The sequence below is a fragment of the Hyperolius riggenbachi genome, chromosome 5 (assembly GCF_040937935.1).
Source record: "Hyperolius riggenbachi isolate aHypRig1 chromosome 5, aHypRig1.pri, whole genome shotgun sequence".
NCBI classification, from domain to species: Eukaryota; Metazoa; Chordata; class Amphibia; order Anura; family Hyperoliidae; genus Hyperolius; species Hyperolius riggenbachi.
In genome coordinates, this window is record NC_090650.1 from 344,363,759 (window position 1) to 344,383,002 (window position 19,244).

The 19,244-nt window shown below is 42.4% G+C and overlaps 1 protein-coding gene across 5 annotated transcripts in view; it reads left to right on the forward strand.

The window, feature by feature from the left end:
* Positions 1–19,244, forward strand: part of LYN (LYN proto-oncogene, Src family tyrosine kinase) — a 218,183-nt gene that overhangs the window by 118,918 nt on the left and 80,021 nt on the right. Inside the window, exon 1 of one of the 5 annotated variants that reach the window (XM_068237401.1) lies at positions 14,853–14,868. The exons of the other annotated variants lie outside the window; for them this stretch is intronic. The gene's annotated coding sequence lies outside the window, so the exon portion shown is untranslated. Of the gene's footprint in view, positions 1–14,852; positions 14,869–19,244 lie in introns of those variants that run through there. 5 annotated transcript variants of the gene reach the window in all.

Here is a 19,244-nt window from a genome sequence, read left to right on the forward strand (position 1 = left end):
ATCGCTGGTGAAACAACACCATTTGAAAGTTCTGCGGACCATCTATCAAACTCGTTTACAACCTTATAATGTAGGTTGTTGGGATCTGGTAAGCCTTGCTTCTTTACCTTTTTGTTTGAAGATCCTGTATACCAGAAAATGACGAAAGCTGTATTACTATAGACCTGCGCTGACTTTATATATTCATTGCTTGTGTGGACTTTTGGACATTGTCCTTCTCGGCTGCGGTCGCCTTCTGCCTTGGCGCTGACACTTGTTGTTTATCAAAGTTATAGATTGCCCAGCAAGCTCATAGGGAACCAGAAATACTAGGTGTGGAAGGGGCTAAAAAGGACCCAAAAGCCCTGTTACTAAAATGCTTGACACATCATTGCATTCCAGCGGTTCTGGAGGTGTGTCTAGCTTACAGTGACAACAAAGGGACAATTTGCATATTCAGCAATGATGCCTGGTGGGAAACCGCATATGCTCACTCCAACGTGAATTATTACAAATGCTTTCTGTTTTAAGAAGGCAAACTTCTGTTTTGCATAGCATTTTAGTAAGAGGGCTTTTTGGTCCGTTTTAGCCCCTTACACACACACCAAGTTCTGGTTCACCATGAGCTTGCTGGGCAATCTGTAACCAAGCATTTTAGTAGCTTATATTTGATGGTTTCCAAACAAATAAAGAGGGCCCATATTCAGTTCTATGTTTTCTCTAAGGTGATATTTTCACACCTCATCAATAAAATGCCTTTTAAGCCACCTGCAAGCAAGAAAGTACTCAGAATAATTTTGTCAGCACTTTTTAACCAACTTTTTGGTGTATTTTTTTTTTTTTTATTGCAAAGTGCTGAAAAGTTATTTTAAACAGGATATGAAAAATTGTCTCCTTGGAGAAAACTTAGGAGAAAAGGTGAATTGCGTAGGGACAGACTGATCACTGGAGAAATATTGGGTTCCAGCACCCATAATTGCATACAAATGCAGGCAGATTCTGCAGGTCAAGTCATATTTTACAGCCTGGCAAGTTCTTGATGAACTCCACAACCACTAGACGGAAGTTGCAAGCATGCTGTTACACAGACATATTGGTATGCAGTGCATTTCTAAAACTCATTGCTGCACAAATTTTCCTGAGGAATTCTGTACTTTCAATGCTATTAGGGTTGCCAGGTCGGCTGATGGAGAAAAGCGGACAGGGGGTGGAGTTAGGGGCGGAGTCAGAAGCGCACTTTTATGTAGAGTGGGGCTAAGCAATGGGCTTTTTAAAAAATGTTTTTTACAGTATTTATATCGCACTGACATCTTCTGCAGCACATTACAGAGTACATAGCCATGTCACTAACTGTCCTCACCAGTACATGCACATAAGAGACCACTTTTCACCAGTAAATGCACATAATAAGAGACAGAGCAGAAAACTATTACAAAACTGGAAAACTATGCAAATAATGCAATGCATTTATGGCGTTTTTGCACAGTGAAGTTTTTTTTTTTTCCCACCAAAATTTTTTATTGAGAACAATAAAGTAGACATACATAGGCATAAAGTTAAAATATAAATCTGCGCATACATGTATGTACACATTTTGAGCAAATATAACAGTATAACAGTATAAATTGCGTTGTACAATAGTATGAATTCAAGTGTAAAGTATAGTAAGCAGCGGGCTCAGGCGAGATTGAATGAGATTGAAAGTCACGCCTGGACTATACAGAGGGGAGATAGAGCGGAGCCAATGCACACAGAGGGCTGGTGCACACCAAAACCCGCTAGCAGATCCGCAAAATGCTAGCAGATTTTTAAACGCTTTTTTTTATTTTAATGAGGCGTTTTGCTAGCGTTTTGCGGATTGCTGCTGCGGTTTTCAGTATAGTAGATTTCATATATTGTTACAGTAAAGCTGTTACTGAACAGCTTCTGTAACAAAAACGCCTGCAAAACCGCTCTGAAGTGCCGTTTTTCAGAGCGGTTTGCGTTTTTCCTATACTTAACATTGAGGCAGAAACGCATCCGAAATCCAAAAAATGCCTCACCCAGGCATTTTTCGTTTCTGCAAAACGCCTGCCGCTCTGGTGTGCACCACCCCATTGAGATACATTGACCAAGCAGATCCGCAGCCGCAAGCGGATCTGAAAACGCCCAAAAAGCCGCTCGGTGTGCACCAGCCCAAAGAGCGGAAATACAACCAGAGAATTATGGGTCACTCACTCACCATATCTCCAGACTCCTGACCTTACCTTGCTTCCTTCGCAGATGCAGAATCGCATTGCAAATGACGTGAGTGACGCACGTCATGCGTGCGTTGGCGTTGCCGTAGCAACGTCGGGAAGCTCGGGGGCGGTACTTAAGCTGGCGTAACTTACGCCGCGTAAGCTGGCTGGCTGTGCCTTTGACTGACAGCCAGGCAGCGAATCAGCGGTCGCGCAGCGCTGGCGGACGGGTGGCGGCAAGTGGCAAAAGGCATAAAACCGGACATCTTAATTGTCCGGTTTAACATGCCTTTTTGGACAGGACACAGCAGCCAAAAACCGGACTGTCCGGTCTAAAACCGGACACCTGGCAACCCTAAATGCTATAGATGCACTCACTTGTGTCCCATTTTCTGCATCTGCAGGTTATAGTGGGAACAAGCCCTTATTGTACAATGCTGCACAATCCTTTTTTTTTTTTTATAATCACATATAATAATAATAATAATAAATATAGACGAGCCATTAACGTTGCTACGGTATACTTCTGTCAAACTATATCCAGTGAAACAATGGACATTTCATGCAAAATATTTTGCTCTGTTTTTCAGTTGGGAATACAGCAGGAATGAGGACATCTGTCTGCATTAAACTGATGTCTGTGTTCTCATTTCCTCACACTTCCTGTGCTGTCACTAACATCAGGAAGTGAGAGAATCCCTCCACCAAGGACACAAACAATTCATACAGTTACAGAATAATGAGTAGTTAAAACTGGTCAGATTTTCATGTCTGTTTATGTCCACAGAGATCTCTTCACTCCATGTGGTGAGATTACGAACATTCCCTAGAAAACACCTGGTACATCCATGGGAGTGGTAGAGAGGCAGGAAACATCTCCACTACCACTAGAATATACTATTAAAGAGGAACTTTACTAAAAGATAGTAGTAGTGGAAATTTTTTTTAAATCCAATACATTGCAAAGTGAGAAGTTAAATAATAGAAGATAGATCAAGAAATGATTTATATATGCACTGAGGCAGATACTGCTTCCTTGGCTGTTAGAAACAGCCGTTATTTCCCACAATGCAATGAGATTCACAGACAGCAAATGGTCAGAGCCATGCCCCTGACATTACAATATGGGAGGGGTTTCACCACACTATCAGCCATACAGATATCCCTGATGATCTATTCAAGAAGCAGTAAAAATTTCTTGTGGGGAAGGGCTACTTCCTAGTACAAAGTATAGCAATCGTCCCGCTATGAGATCTTACCATGATTTGGCCAAGCAAAATACCTTACGACCAATTTCTTTTTCTCCCATTGGAAAACGCGAACCCATCGCAATCTTGCTGTAAACCCGACAGTTCGGATCATGGTGCAGTCGCTGCATTGGAAAATGGTATTGATCAGTATTTGTTGGATAATGTTCATTTTCCATCCTAAAGCCGGTATGATGGGCTACAGAGTGCTCAGAACTCTTTCAGGTCGAATAAAGCTGTGTACACATGCTGGGTTAAACGCATCTGGTGCGGCTGTTGAAGACCACCTGGGGGTGAGAGTCTGGATATGGGAAACCCTTGACTTTGCCTAACAAATCTTTAATGATGTGCAATGCCTGACCGAGCCCTGAACGCATTGTTCTTCTACTCACGCTGCCCCTCAGAAGTCGCTCCATCAAGCACCATGCGTTGGTCCTCCAGTACTGCATAGTAACTGATGTCTCGCTAGCCTCTAGGCTTGTGATGCATCAATACAGAACTCAGTCCTGAACTGACATCAGAGGGATTGACTACTAATCCCAGCGGGCGAAAGCCCTCGTGTGTGAGGCTTTAGACCAAGATCAGCGTGATTTTCTGAAGTAGTGAGCTTCTAGTGCCAGAAAGTTGAGTTTAGGTCCTGTTTGTTTGTTCAAATATTTAGCTTATGCACCAGAAAAAGAAGTAGACAAAACAGATAAAACCATCCAAAACAGAAACGCATGCTTAATTCTGCTAAGTTGTTGTGTTCCTTTAAGCTTGGATTTGTAAAGCTAGCTGTGGTCTCACTGTCACATTTAATGGCCTGTCTTATGACAGTTCAGTTCGTTAGTTCCTCAGGTGGCATTTCCCTCCTTTGCTGGATCTGACATACAGTGGCTGCCTCAGAACAGGTTACACCAGTTGCTCTGGTTTCAAATAACAGTTACGTTCAGAAGAGTGCCACAAGCCTTGCTGGGTGAACCTCTATACAATACACAGTCACAGATGATTTTGTTTGCGCTGATTATTCCTGTGTTTGCCGAACAGTGGGTGTGGGTAATTCCAGGCTTGTGAAAGTACAAATAAGATTAGGGAAAGTTTAGAAGCGTTGCTTAAAGGGACACTTGAGTCAAACAAAAAAAATGAGTTTTACTCACCTGGGGGCCCCAAAAGCCCCCTGCAGCTGTCCGGTGCCCTCGCCGTCTCCCTCCGATCCTCCTGGCCCCGCCGGCAGCCACTTCCTGTTTCGGTGACAGGAGCTGACAGGCTGGGGACCCGAGTGATTCTTCGCGTTCCTGGCCACAAAAGCGCCATCTATGCTGCTATAGCATATATCATATACCATATAGCAGCATAGAGGGTGCTAATGTGTCTGGGAACGCGAAGAATCACTCACGTCCCCAGCCTGTCAGCTCCTGTCACCGAAACAGGAAGTGGCTGCCGGCGGGGCCAGGAGGATCGGCGGGAGACGGCGAGGGCACCGGACAGCTGCAGAGGGCTATTGGAAGCCCTAGGTGAGTAAAACTCATTTTTTTTGTTTGACTTAAGTGTCCCTTTAAGTGTCACAGGTTACTGGTCTAGCCTAACCGTTGCTAGTTTCCACTGCTGGTTTCTTTTAAAAAAAAAAAAATCAGTTTTTATTGAAGGGTATAAAGTATACATATAAAGGACCAGGTACACTGCCAGTACATAGCCTGTGAATCAAGCCCACTAACCACTTCACCACTACGGGGTTTTTTCCCATATCAACCAGACCTATTTTCACATTTCAGCGCTCCTCCCATTCATTTACTAATAACTTTTACTGCTTATCACAACAAAATGATCTATATCTTGTTTTTATCACCACCAGTTAAGCTTTCTTTTGGTGGTACATTGTGCAAAAAATTATTTTATTCCATATGTATTTTAATTGGAATAATTATTTTTTTCCATTTTTTTTTCTTATTTCTCAGTTTTCAGCTGTAATAGTTTTAAAATAAAATGTGCTACTGTGTATAAAACCCACACATTTTTTTTATTTGCCCATTTGTCCCGATTATTACAACATTTAAATCATGTCCCTAGTACAATGTATGGTGACAATATTTTATTTGGAAACAAAGGTGCATTTTTTTTTTCTGATTTGGGTATACAGTACTACTTATTTGCAAAAAAACAGTATTCTATTCTCATGAGATATATATATATATACACACACATATACACATACACATATATACACAGATACACATATATACACATATACACATATATACATATATATACATATATACATATATATATATATATATATATATATATATATATATATATATATATATATATATATATATATATATATATATATATATATATATTTACAAAAGTTGAGTCCCTAAGGTAATTATTTTTTATGTCACTTATAAAAAAAAAAATGTATACAAATGTTGTTGTTTTTTTTTGGTAACTATGGGAGGGGAGGTAAGGGGTTATTAAAGTGTAACGGTGGGGGACAGAAGAGCAGAGAGGGAGCGGTGGACATGAGGACAGTGCCGTACACATGCCTGCTCCCCCCGTTTTTCCCTGCGCTAAGGTATCCTTTAAAGTTATCTTTTGCCTCTGTTAAGGGTTAGTACAGTATTATCGCGTTCTAGTTAACTCTGATATAGTAAACCTCTGGCTATAGTGAACTCTGTACCCAGGTCCCGGCCATGCAACTGTATAAATATACAATGTATGATCAATTCAGTAAACTTCTGATAAAGCAAACTACTTGGCCCGGTTCCTTGAAGTCAGTGCTGTGGAGTTGGAGCAATTTTGGGTACCTGGAGTTGGAGCCCTGCTTGAGGTTTACTACAAAAGGATTTTACTGTATGTTTGAGTTGATGTATAGTCCCCATATCCTCTGGAACCTTCGCTCTTATTCATACACACGTTTAACCTAAGTTATAGTACAATGCATTACAAAAAGTGCTATCCTTTTATTTGAACTGTGATATGTTTGAATAAGCTAATTTGAATATACAGTAAATGTGTAACTGTCAAATCTAGGACCAGTTCCACATAAGTTTCACTTGCTTCAAGAAATGAATTTGATATATTATTACAGTTTGGCTTGGGATTAATATAATTTACTTGAGATAGCAGTGCTATAGTCTATAGATACATTGCCTGCTGCTCTGTTGGGAATCCACTGCAAATGTTGTGTACAACGAATACAGAGGTGTTGCCTTTCACCTGCAAGCCTGGGTCACATAGAGCAGAAAGAAAGCAATCTAGGGAAATTCCCTCGGCAGAGTACAGAGTGAGGAGAGGAACAGACAAGGCACAGGAGTATGTGGATCCAGCATTGACATACCTCTGTACACACTTTCAATTCTGATTGGCCTCAGTACACACTTTCAATTCTGATTGGCCAATTACTGACCAATTTTACCATTTCCATGTAGTATGAGTTTACCTACACAATATAAAATTAGTATTCCCCAGTGTGCTCTGCATTTGGAAACCCTAGGTATGTTGCCCATTGCTTTTTGTAAATATCAAGTTATCTATGTTTGAAGGCCTGGTGACCATTTCTCACACAGTGTTTGTATTTTGTGACAGATAATCCCTAAGTAACTCACTATAACGTAAAGAGATAGCCGTTCTTAACCTCCCCGGCGTTCTATTGAGATCGCCAGGGAGGCTGCGGGAGGGTTTTTTTTTAATAAAAAAAAAAACTATTTCATGCAGCCAACTGAAAGTTGGCTGCATGAAAGCCCACTAGAGGGCGCTCCGGAGGCGTTCTTCCGATCGCCTCCGGCGCCCAGAATAAACAAGGAAGGCCGCAATGAGCGACGAGCGGAGTGACGTCATGGACGTCAGCCGACGTCCTGACGTCAGCCGCCTCCGATCCAGCCCTTAGCGCTGGCCGGAACTTTTTGTTCCGGCTACGCTGGGCTCAGGCGGCTGGGGGGACCCTCTTTCGCCGCTGCTCGCGGCGGATCGCCGCAGAGCGGCGGCGATCAGGCAGCACACGCGGCTGGCAAAGTGCCGGCTGCGTGTGCTGCACTTTATTTGAAGAAAATCGGCCCAGCAGGGCCTGAGCGGCAGCCTCCGGCGGTGATGGACGAGCTGAGCTCGTCCATACCGCTCAGGAGGTTAATGGAATATTGGCGTAAAAAAAATTGCATAAAGGCTTTGGTATATAATAGAGCCTTATCTAAGACGTTGTAGATATGTATGGAATTCTGCGTTTTTGTATGCCATGCATGAAATGTCCTGATTTTACCATTTGCTAACATTCTCTGCACTGTATCTACTTCTTTCTCAAGACAGGGTTTTGCATTAAGGTTCTGAATTAAATGTGCGAGGGCTGGTTAATGGATTGGAATCTGATTATAATGTGCTTAATGTATGTTCATCTTCGTTAGAGCAACTCCAGTGAAAATAATGTAATAAAAAAGTGCTTCATTTTTACAATAATTATGTATAAATGATTTAGTCAGTGTTTGCCCATTGTAAAATCTTTCAAATCCCTGATTTACATTCTGACATTTATCACATGGTGACATTTTTACTGCTGGCAGGTGATATAGCTGCTGCTTGCCTTTTTGGCAGTTGGAAACAGCTATTTCCCAAAATGCAACGAGGTTTACAGACAGGAAACTGCCAGGACCATGGTCCTCAGTTTCCTGTGGGAGGGGTTTCACCACAATATCCGCCATACAGAGCCCCCTGATGATCCGTTTATGAAAAGGAATAGATTTCTCATGTAAAATGGGGTATCGGCTACTAATTGGGATGAAGTTCAATTCTTGGTCACGGTTTCTCTTTAAGTTTTTCCAAGAGTTTAATGTACTGTAGCTTGTATAGTTGTATAAGTTGGGACAGAGCCGGGACAAGGTCCTCTAGCACCCAAGGCTGAGACACCAAAATGCACCCCTCCACCCATCCCACCCCAGCCGTCACATACTGATTGCTATTAGACTAAGAGGCGCTCCAGGGCCCCCAACCCCTTAATCTCTAGTTATCTGCCTTGCAGTCACTGCCATGCATACCCTTTTCTTATTTCTCTCTACATCACACACAGGGGAATTATAGCTGAGTGAGTTTTGCGCCCCATCCTACACTGCGCCCTGAAGCTGGAGCCTCTCTCGCCTCGAGTTGGGATTCCTTTCACTTTCCCCAATAGACTTGCCTTCTGCTAAAAGTGTTAAAAATTTGTTTACCCTAATACTACATCTTATAATTATTGGCCAATCAAAATTTAAAGTCTGTGCCAGGTTTCTTTGCCTTGGGTCAGGTATACTTTAAGTTAAACTGCACATTGTTCTCAGATGTACATAGAGTTGGATCGCTCATGCCGACTGGGATTGCACAGAGAATAGAAGGGGAGCGGCTGCATGTGGAAGGGTGACTGCTATGCATGGAGGAGGGTGGATGCCAGACAAGAAAGTTGGTGTAAGTGCTAAAAAGTATAAATTCAACCCTTAGATTAAGTGGAGACATACAGTAGGTATGAATGATTAAAGGGGCACTATGGCGAAAAATTGTAAATTTAAAATATGTGCAAACATAGACAAATAAGAAGTTCGTTTGTTTCCAGAGTGAAATGAGCCATAAATTACTTTTATCCTATGTTGCTGTCACTTACAGTAGGTAGTAGAAATCTGACAGAAGTGACAGGTTTTGGACTAGTCCATTTCTTCATAGGGGATTCTCAGGGATTTATTTATTTTCAAAAGCACTTAGTGAATGGCAGTTGCTTTGACTAACTGCCAAAAAACTGTGTAGCGAGCAGGGAAGCTGGCCAGCATCATAGTTTAAATCCTTTATAGGGAATATCTTTATAAAGAATAAAAGCCTTGCTGAGAATCCCCTATGAAGAGATGGACTAGTCCAAAACCTGTGATTTCTGTCAGATTTCTACTACCTAGTGTAAGTGACAGCAACATAGGCGAGAAGTAATTTATGGCTCCTTTTACTCTGGAAAAAATGTACTTATTTGTCTGTTTGCACGTATCTAAAATTTTAAAATGTTTCGCCATAGCGCTCCTTTAAGGCTAATAAATGCCCTTGTCTCTGTCTTCATTAATATAGGGGAGATGGGACATGCCAAATTGCCAGATTTTAAAAGCTCAAGATTAAAAAAAAAAAATGTAGTCAACACAGAAGAGTTATAGGTGTGCCCAGGGCTGCCAGACGGCACATGGGTTGTTTAGGCAATCCTAGTAGCAAATCCCGTACTTCGACCTTAAAATAAACTTAAACATTGTACCTATCTGAGCGGCACCATCACAAACTTTTAGTTAATAAGCAAACAAACCAATATTTGTATTGTGGTTTTCTTTTAATTATTACTGACTAGTCTTATGGCAGCTGAGAGAAGACGAGTCACACAACATTTATATTTCCATTTTCTCCTAGCCATTTTAAAGTGCTTTAGAACTGTAGCCACTTAGGCCGTTCAGGAGTATTCGAGGGACCTTGCTCAAATACTCCTTACTGTTTACGTCTTGGCTTGAGCCAGTACATAAAACAGGTTTGTAGTCTGTAGTCTTTGCAGTGCGGAAGTCCAGGATTCGTTTCCTACCTCAACTTTAGAGCTTGTATGATCTCCTGATGTTATGTTATCACCCACAAACCAAAGATGCACTGGTGGGATTGGCCCTTCTGCATTCTAAAGGTATTTGTTACAAACATTAGATTGTAAGCATGGACTGTGTGAGAGTGGTTAGCTCTCCGTAGAGCAGGGTCTGAAGACATAACAAAAGTTGTTTAGGTAATACCTTTAATGACTAATTACAAGATTTACTTACTTGATTTTCAAACGTTAAGTTTCATCTTCAGGCATGATACAGAACTCTTAAACTAATCTCTTAAATTACAGAAACTTATGCTGGGAATACACGATTAGATTTTTCAGTCGATTTACTGTCCGATCTTATTTCCGATCTCATTTCCAATCGATTTTCTTATTTTTTTCTTATCAATTTCCATTCACGTCTATGAGAAATCGATCAGAAAAACAATCGAAAATAAGATCGGACATGTCAGAAATTATCTCTCAAACCATCTATCTGCAGAAATAAATTATGGTGTATTCCCAGCATTTAAGTTTCAAAAGCTTGCAAGGAAATCTGGTACAGTTAGTCATTAAAGGTAATACCTAAACCACTTTTGTTATGTCTTTGGATTTTCTTCACGACTAACAACTGACCACATACACAGAGCAATGTGATAGGGGTTCTGTATAAATCTGAGAATTAACCTCCCTGGCGGTGCATTTCTGTCTGGATTTATGGGTCTAAAAGCAGTACATTTTTCCCAAGAATTTTAGGCCTCTAATTCTTAAGTCATAACTCGCCAAATATATCAGAATAAGGAGGAGGTCTTGTAGACCTCCCACATATAATAAAAGACTAGAACACAAAACTGTTTAAGTAATTCAATTAATGAATAAACTTAAAAATAGTAAAACTGTACAAGTAAGGCACCAGACTGTACAGTATGTATTTATATACGGAATACACCTCCCGTGTGTGGTATATTTTGAAACGGGGAATGGCGCAGAGGGTGACCTCACAATCGGGCCAGTAGAAGTGTGATTCCTTTTGGACTTTATTCACTTTGCTATCGGTCTTAGTCGGCAGGCAGAGAGTAGTCAAAACCCAGGCAGAGGTTGGTGCAGGTTGCAGGCAGAGAGTAGTCAAAATCCAGGCAAAAATCAGTAACAGTAAGGCAGAAGCACTTAGCTCAGAAGCCGTTTGGAACCAAATGGCTATATTGTTAACATCCTGTGCTTTCAAATGAGCTTATCTGCCATGGCAGTCAGGTGACACAGGGGAGAAATCAAATTACTACTTGTGATTAGAGAAAATGAGGAATTAGACAGGCTAAACCTACTATATACATGCAGGCAGCATTTCTCTGTTTACCTACTGTGCATCAGAGTATGACGTCACGCCGCCCGACGTCACGCCACACCACTGCAGACCGCTGCTTCGTCGTCCTGATCGGCCGCCGGGATCCCCAGAAAAAGAATGAAGGTAAAGGGGATCCTAGCGGCTGGGGGAAGAAGCCAGGAGATCAAAGGGAGCAGCGGTTTTAGCCAGCCCGAGCTGAGCTTGGGCTTACCGCTTCTAGCTCCCAAAACGGAGCCTGAGCTCAGCTGAGGAATATCGCCAGGGGGGTTAAATAATTAGGAAAAAGACCATATCAATTGGGAAAGTCTGCACACCTCTAATAATCAAGTGTCATAAAAGGATAACTTATGGGTTCTCAGGGGGAGATTTATCAACGCATTACCGACAGTTTTTTCTTCTTAATCTGTTCTAACCAGTAGGGAGAACAGTTCTGCATGATAATAAGAACATTTTTAAATCCTAGTAATAGTGGCAGTTTAGCGTGGATTTTTAGAGCTGCACTACAGTTAACCAGTTCGGCCTATCTGGACGAGCTTCCTCGTCCAGATAGGCACTGCTGCTGCCGCCGCCTCGTGCGCGCGATCGGGCGCGCCCCCCGCGCGCGCTCCCGCTGCCCGCCGCTAGCCCCCCGATCAGTGAATGGGAATATAATTCCCATTCACCGATCTATCTTCCCCGCAGAAATACCGACGCTTTCTCTCCAGAGAGCGTGGTATTTCTGCCCCCAGGAAACATTTCCCCTACTTTTAAGTTCCTAGATGCGAAATCGTTCGCATCTAGGACTTTTTTCACTGTGGCCGTCTTGTGGCCGAATAGTAAACTGCACCACAGTTCATTTTTAATTAAAAAAAAAATATATTTTACATTTAAAATTAACAGTTTCCCTCCCACACCAAAAATTACCCACATACACTTTTTTTATTAAAAATAAAAATAAAAAATACAATTAAAAAAAAACAAAAACAACATAAATAGTTACCCAAGGGTCTGAACTTTTTAAATATGCATGTCAAGAGAATATGTTATTATATTATTTAAAATTATAAGCTTATAAACAGTGATGGACACAAATTGAAAAAATGCACCTTTATTTCTAAATGAAATATTGGCACCATAAATTGTGATAGGGACATCGTTTAAATGGTGTAATAAGCGGGACAGATGGGCAAATAAAATACATGAGTTTTTTAATTACGCTAGCGTATATTAATTTCAAACTATAATGGCCAAAAACTGAGAAATAATGATTTTTTTTCATTTCTTTCTTAATCTTCCTGTTAAAATAGATTTAGAAAAAAATAATTCTTAGCAAAATGTAGCACCCAAAGAAAGCCTAATTAGTGGCGAAAAAAACAAGATATAGATCAATTCATTGTGATGAGTAGCAATAAAGTTATAGGCGAATGAATGGGAGGTGAACGTTGCTCGGATGCATGAGATTTTCGGACTGCGGTGCTGAACCGGTTAAGAGAAATGCAAATCCATCCCTAAACTGGTGCAGATTAAGAAGTGCTTGAAAACCGTTCTACAGATGTAGAACTACTGGCTAGACATGACTGCAGAGTGCAGGCTATACATGATTTGTGATGTGCTCCTCCCACCTGCTGAATTCCTCCTCAGAGCCTGCTGCTATCAATACAGCAGGTGTGTTGGTTACTTCAGCAACAGAAATTCCCCTCACACACTGTACTGTCTGAGAGACCTTCCTAGCTCCTCCTATTATACAACAGTTTTAGAAGGAATATGCACTATCTAAAGATTTCTTAAGATGCCTGAGATAGTTCTGCACGGATTTCTAAAAACCTACTAATATTTTGTCTCAGACACACTTGATAAATCTGGTCCTCAGTCTGTAAACCAAGCTAATATATAGCTCTACTACAACGTATTATAGAAAATTGACTTGTACACCAGCATAAATTGATTGCAAAAAAGTTTCTGTATTGAGATAAATACACATAGCAAGATATTCAGTGTCACACAAAAGGATCATCCACAAGATCCATGTGTTGCAAGATACAATGGTACACAGCAGTATAGGGGCAGAATAGAGCTCCTATAAATGGATGGAATTACCCCGGGGTAACCATTCATTAGGCCCAGTTCACATTGGGAATTAAAGCCAAACCGATCCGGTAAAATGCATCCGAGTTCCGCTTCACCGGATCCGTAAGGCTTGGTTTACACTGTCAAACCGATCTGTGAAAACTGATCTGATCACTGGTCGATCAGATCCGTTTTCACTCCGTTAGCAGCCGGGCAGGTGAGGGAGGGTACAGCAGCCAGGCAGGTGAGGGAGGGTTAAAACACCAAGCTTTTGTCTTCAATTGCAGCCGGGCAGTAGAGAGTGTTTCTTCCAGGCTTCCGTCTTCTTCCGCCTTCAGTTGCATCCCTTGTCGCATCATGTGACTACCAGGCTTCCTCCTTCCAGGTTGAAGGAAGAGGCATAGTCACGTCATGTGACGCAACATGGGATGCAATTGAAGTTGGAAGCCTGAAAGAAAACTCTCCCTCAGCCACCCACCTGCTCAGGTGCACTGTATAGGCCCTGTTCACGTCCCCCCAGGACCCAGACCCCAGTGGATTTTGGCCCTAGAATGGTCCATTTCTTCACTAGTGTGAAGAAACGTTCCGTTCCCTCATTGCCCCCAATGCAGGGCTTTATCTTCCCTTTCCGGTCCTCTGGGTTCAGCGGTCCGGAAAAATGTGCTGCAGCAAACGTGTGGTTCGTTCTGCGGATCGTGCGGAATGGATCAGTTTGAACCGATGGATGTGTACAGATCCATAGGTTAACATTGGATCCATTCGCAACCGTTCCGTTTGTACAGTATCCATTCTGTTTCGGGAACGGACCATTTTTCAGCGCAAGTGTATACTGGGCCTTACACTATGGGGTCAATATGAATATAGCCTCTGCTGTTCATGCTTAAGTCATATTTCTTATCAGCCTTTATTGTGCTCCTTGCTCTATGTATTTTCCTCAGTGTTATAGCCTGTATGTATTCATGACTCCTATAGGAGCTCTATTCTGCCCCTATACTGCTGTGTACCATTGTATCTTGTAACATATGGATTTTGTGTGTGATCCTTTTGTGTAACACTGAATATCTTGCTATGTGTTTGTATCTCCATACAGAAACTTTTTTTGCAATCCACTTATGCTGGTGTGCTGGTCAATTTTCTATAATAAATAAAATAGACACCTTGATGGAGCCTCCACTGTATCAGATCACCCAGAAAGCTGCCAGCAATGCTATTGATTTTTGCAGCTCTACATGCAGTCTAATCAGCTCATGTTTAGAGCAAAACTTCCTGTTTCAGTGCTGTCAACCTTATCTAGCCAGAAAAACAAAAAAGGGAAATGAAAATATTTTCTTATAAAACATTTGCATATGCAGACTATGGTGAAAATGTGGGGTTTTAAGATATTATTCAGAGATTCCCCACTGATACTATTGTATTGCCGAGGATCCCTGCACAATGTACAGTATTTAAGAATCGCTTAAGTGTCTCGGGTATCAGTTTTGGACATGCCCTGGGGTTCCCCAAGCTGTAAGTAGTATTCTTTTAAAGAAATTGTATTCTACTGTATTAGTTGGAAAATCATTAAACGTAGATTAGGCAGCACTTTGCAAACTCCCACTGCTTTGTAAATATAAAGCCGAGATGTAATGAAATTGGAATTCCCAACCTACAGTACTGGGGATAGGGCAGTGCCCAGTTTACATTCTCATCATACTCAGTAAATCTTCAATTGGTCTTCATTCGCTGTGTCTCTTACATTTTGTGTATTTTTACACCATACATATTTTACTGAACATGCAGGAAAGGAAGTGTTTTTTTTTTTTTTTTGTTGCTTGGGGGGGGGGGGGGGGGGGGGGGGGGGGGGTGGTATGCATACAATTATTTATTGCTGTTTTTATTTTCCATGTCCTTTAACTCTGAGACTGGTGAGGTCATTGGCTACTCTCAAAAGAATAACTTGCGGAAAGCTGTGCTCAGTACATATGATTGACTTCTGAACACATCAATGAAAGTTCAGAGATACCTTCAGGGGCCATTATTACGAAAAATTGTAAAATGTTAAATACATACACATAAAACGAGTAGAATGCACGATAAATTACCCTTTTCTTATGTTGCGGTCATTCACAGTAGGTAGTAAAATGCTAACAGATCTGACAAATTTTTGACTAGTCCATCTCTTGGGAGACCCTCAATATTACCTTCAGGCTCGGTTTGTAGCATCCGCTCTGATGGTCCGCTGTGGCCCGGGCAGATGCTTACCTCCTTAGGCTGCACGGGGAGCGCATCTGCCTTCCTGGCATTATCGCGGACGGCACAGAAGTGCGGCCTGCTTACCGCAACAGATCCAATGAATGGAATGAGAGTAGCTTTGTCCCTAAACATTGGGGGGGGGGGTAAGTTAGCTGTCAAGAAAGAGATAACGTTAGAGTGAAACTTTGGTTTGAGCATAGAGAAGACTAATTATCAATAAGGTCATTGGTTTAGGTTGGGTGGTCGATGGGGGAATAGTGCTGTTGCATACTTGAAGCACAAGTCCACCAGAAATCCTAATCCTGATACTCTGTGCCAAATCCAAAGTGTCAGCCCTATAAATACCTGTTAGATAAGCAAAGGCAGAGGAAATACATTGGTGTGGCTCGGGCTCCGCTTTTACAGTGGGATGCAAAAGTTTGGGCAACCTTGTTAATCGTCATGATTTTCCTGTATAAATCATTGGTTGTTGAGATAAAAAATGTCAGTTAAATATATCATATAGGATACACACAGTGATATTTGAGAAGTGAAATTAAGTTTATTGGATTTACAGAAAGTGCATAATTATTGTATATATAAAATTAGGCAGGTGCATAAATTTGAGCACTGTTGTCATTTTATTGATTCCAAAACCTTTAGAACGAATTTATTGAACCTCAAATTGGCTTGGTAAGCTCAATGACCCCTGACCTACATAAACGGGTGAATCCGATTATGAGAAAGAGTATTTAAGGGGGTCAATTGTAAGTTTCCCTCCTCTTTTAATTTTCTCTGAAGAATAGCAACATGGGGGTCTCAAAACAACTCTCAAATGACCTGAAGACAAAGATTGTTCACCATCATGGTTTAGGGGAAGAATACAGAAAGCTGTCTCAGAGATTTCAGCTGTCTGTTTCCACAGTTAGGAACATAGTGAGGCAATGGAAGATCACAGGCTCAGTTCAAGTTAAGGCTCGAAGTGGCAGACCAAGAAAAATCTCGGACAGACAGAAGTGACGAATGGTGAGAACAGTCAGTCAATCCACAGACCAGGACCAGCCGTGAGCAGTTGCCAGGCAGCAGTGAGCAGTTGCCAGGCAGCAGTGAGCAGTTGCCAGGCAGCAGTGAGCAGTTGCCAGGCAGCAGTGAGCAGTTGCCAGGCAGCAGTGAGCAGTTGCCAGGCAGCAGTGAGCAGTTGCCAGGCAGCAGTGAGCAGTTGCCAGGCAGCAGTGAGCAGTTGCCAGGCAGCAGTGAGCAGTTGCCAGGCAGCAGTGAGCAGTTGCCAGGCAGCAGTGAGCAGTTGCCAGGCAGCAGTGAGCAGTTGCCAGGCAGCAGTGAGCAGTTGCCAGGCAGCAGTGAGCAGTTGCCAGGCAGCAGTGAGCAGTTGCCAGGCAGCAGTGAGCAGTTGCCAGGCAGCAGTGAGCAGTTGCCAGGCAGCAGTGAGCAGTTGCCAGGCTGCAGTGAGCAGTTGCCACCAGGCTGCAGTGAGCAGTTGCCAGGCTGCAGTGAGCAGTTGCCAGGCTGCAGTGAGCAGTTGTGAGCGTTTGAGAGGCATTTCACTGCTGTCTGTGGAAAAGAAGCCTCAGAGAGCTGTCCATGCACGGAAGCCATCAAACCTGAATGAACTAGAGAGGTTTTGTAAAGAGGAATTATACCTTTAACCAGAATCCAGATTCTCGTTGGAACCTACAGGAAGCGTTTAGAGGCTGTAATTTCTGCAAAAGGAGGATCTACTAAATATTGATTTCATTTCTTTTTTGTGGTGCCCAAATTTATACACCCGCCTAATTTTGTTTAACCTCCCTGGCGTTCTATTAAGATCGCCAGGGAGGCTGCGGGAGGGTTTTTTTTAAATAAAAAAAAAACTTTCATGCAGCCAACTGAAAGTTGGCTGCATGAAAGCCCACTAGAGGGCGCTCCGGAGGCGTTCTTCCGATCGCCTCCGGCGCCCAGAATAAACAAGGAAGGCCGCAATGAGCGGCCTTCCTTGTTTTGCTTACATCGTCGCCATAGCGACGAGCGGAGTGACGTCATTGACGTCAGCCGACGTCCTGACGTCAGCCGCCTCCGATCCAGTCCTTAGCGCTGGCCGGAACTTTTGTTCCGGCTGCGCAGGGCTCGGGCGGCTGGGGGGACCCTCTTTCGCCGCTGTTCGCGGCGGATCGCCGCAGAGTGGCGGCGATCAGGCAGCACACGCGGCTGGCAAAGTGCTGGCTGCGTGTGCTGCTTTTTATTTTGTAAAAATCGGCCCAGCAGGGCCTGAGCGGCGACCTCCGGCGGTGATGGACGGATATATTCGTCCATACCGCTGAGGAGGTTAAACAATTATTGCACACTTTCTGTAAATCCAATAAACTTCATTCCACTTCTCAAATATCACTGTGTGCGTCTCCTATACGATATATTTAACTGACATTTTTTATCGTAACAACCAACGATTTATACAGGAAAATCATGACAATTAACAAGGTTGCCCAAACTTTTGCATCCCACTGTATATGATGTTTACATTTGTTTAAATATGTAAAATATACATGCGTTCACAGCGCAAATTTTATAAGAGTGCAGGTCTCTGCTAGTGCAATCCCATGCCACTGAAGAATTAGCAAAAAGAGAGTTACAATATGTAATATTGATCTATTTTAAATATCCCCCCCCCCCCCCCCAAAAAAAAACATAGTGGACAACTTTTCCAAACATGGCCCAGGTCTCTGGATGGGTCGGAATGCACATGTAGCGGCCAGTGTGAACAACACCAGCACATCAGCTGAAGATGTGAGAGCAACGGGTGCACTTTCTTTGCCGTTTACACATACGCTGCGTTTGTGGTGTAGTGTGAACCCGGACTTTATGCTTCTAGTTCTGCTTAATAATACAACCCATTGTCACAAATTTTAAACCTTAAATCTAAGAAAAAAAGAAAGAAAAAAAAGAAAATGAGTTACTTACCTAAGGCATCTACCAGCCCCCTGCAGCCATCCTGTGCCCTCGCAGTCACTCATGGCTCCTCCGGTCCCCCGCCGCCAGCTAGTTTCGATTTTGCTGACTCGGAATTGGCAGGCTGCCACACGTACCTTTGCACGCATTCCTGCTGGTGCAGGAAGCTATTGCGGACATTAACACGTACATTTCTTACGCATTACAGGTGCAACCGCAATGCGTAAAAATCTATCAGCTGGCAGGAAACTGTGACATGCCTACCTGCCAGTTTCTGTTAGAAGCACCGTGGCATGCTTATGTTTTATGTGCACATACAGTACATACAAAGTAATCAGGCTGAGAAATGTTTACGACAAACTGAAGACACAGGCCTCAATTCACGGAGCATTATCAAACGTTTATCAAACACTTTATCAAACGTTTGATAATTTACCTCATGGGTAAAATCTCACTAAACGTTTGATAAAGTGTTTGATAAACGTTTGATAATGCTCCGTGAATTGAGGCCACAGTATTTTTTGCAGCAAGAATGGAGTTTCCAAAAGTCAGTAAAATGTCGGCTAAACAAACACAATGTTAGTGTAAGACTACTATGTGCTTTTCATTAGGCATGGTGTGATTTCACTCCAGAAAAAACAAAGAAAGTAGAGTCAGCACCAAACAACGTATATAAAGCAATCAGGTGTGCATGGCTGTACAGGGTATGCAGGGGATGCAGAATTAGCGTT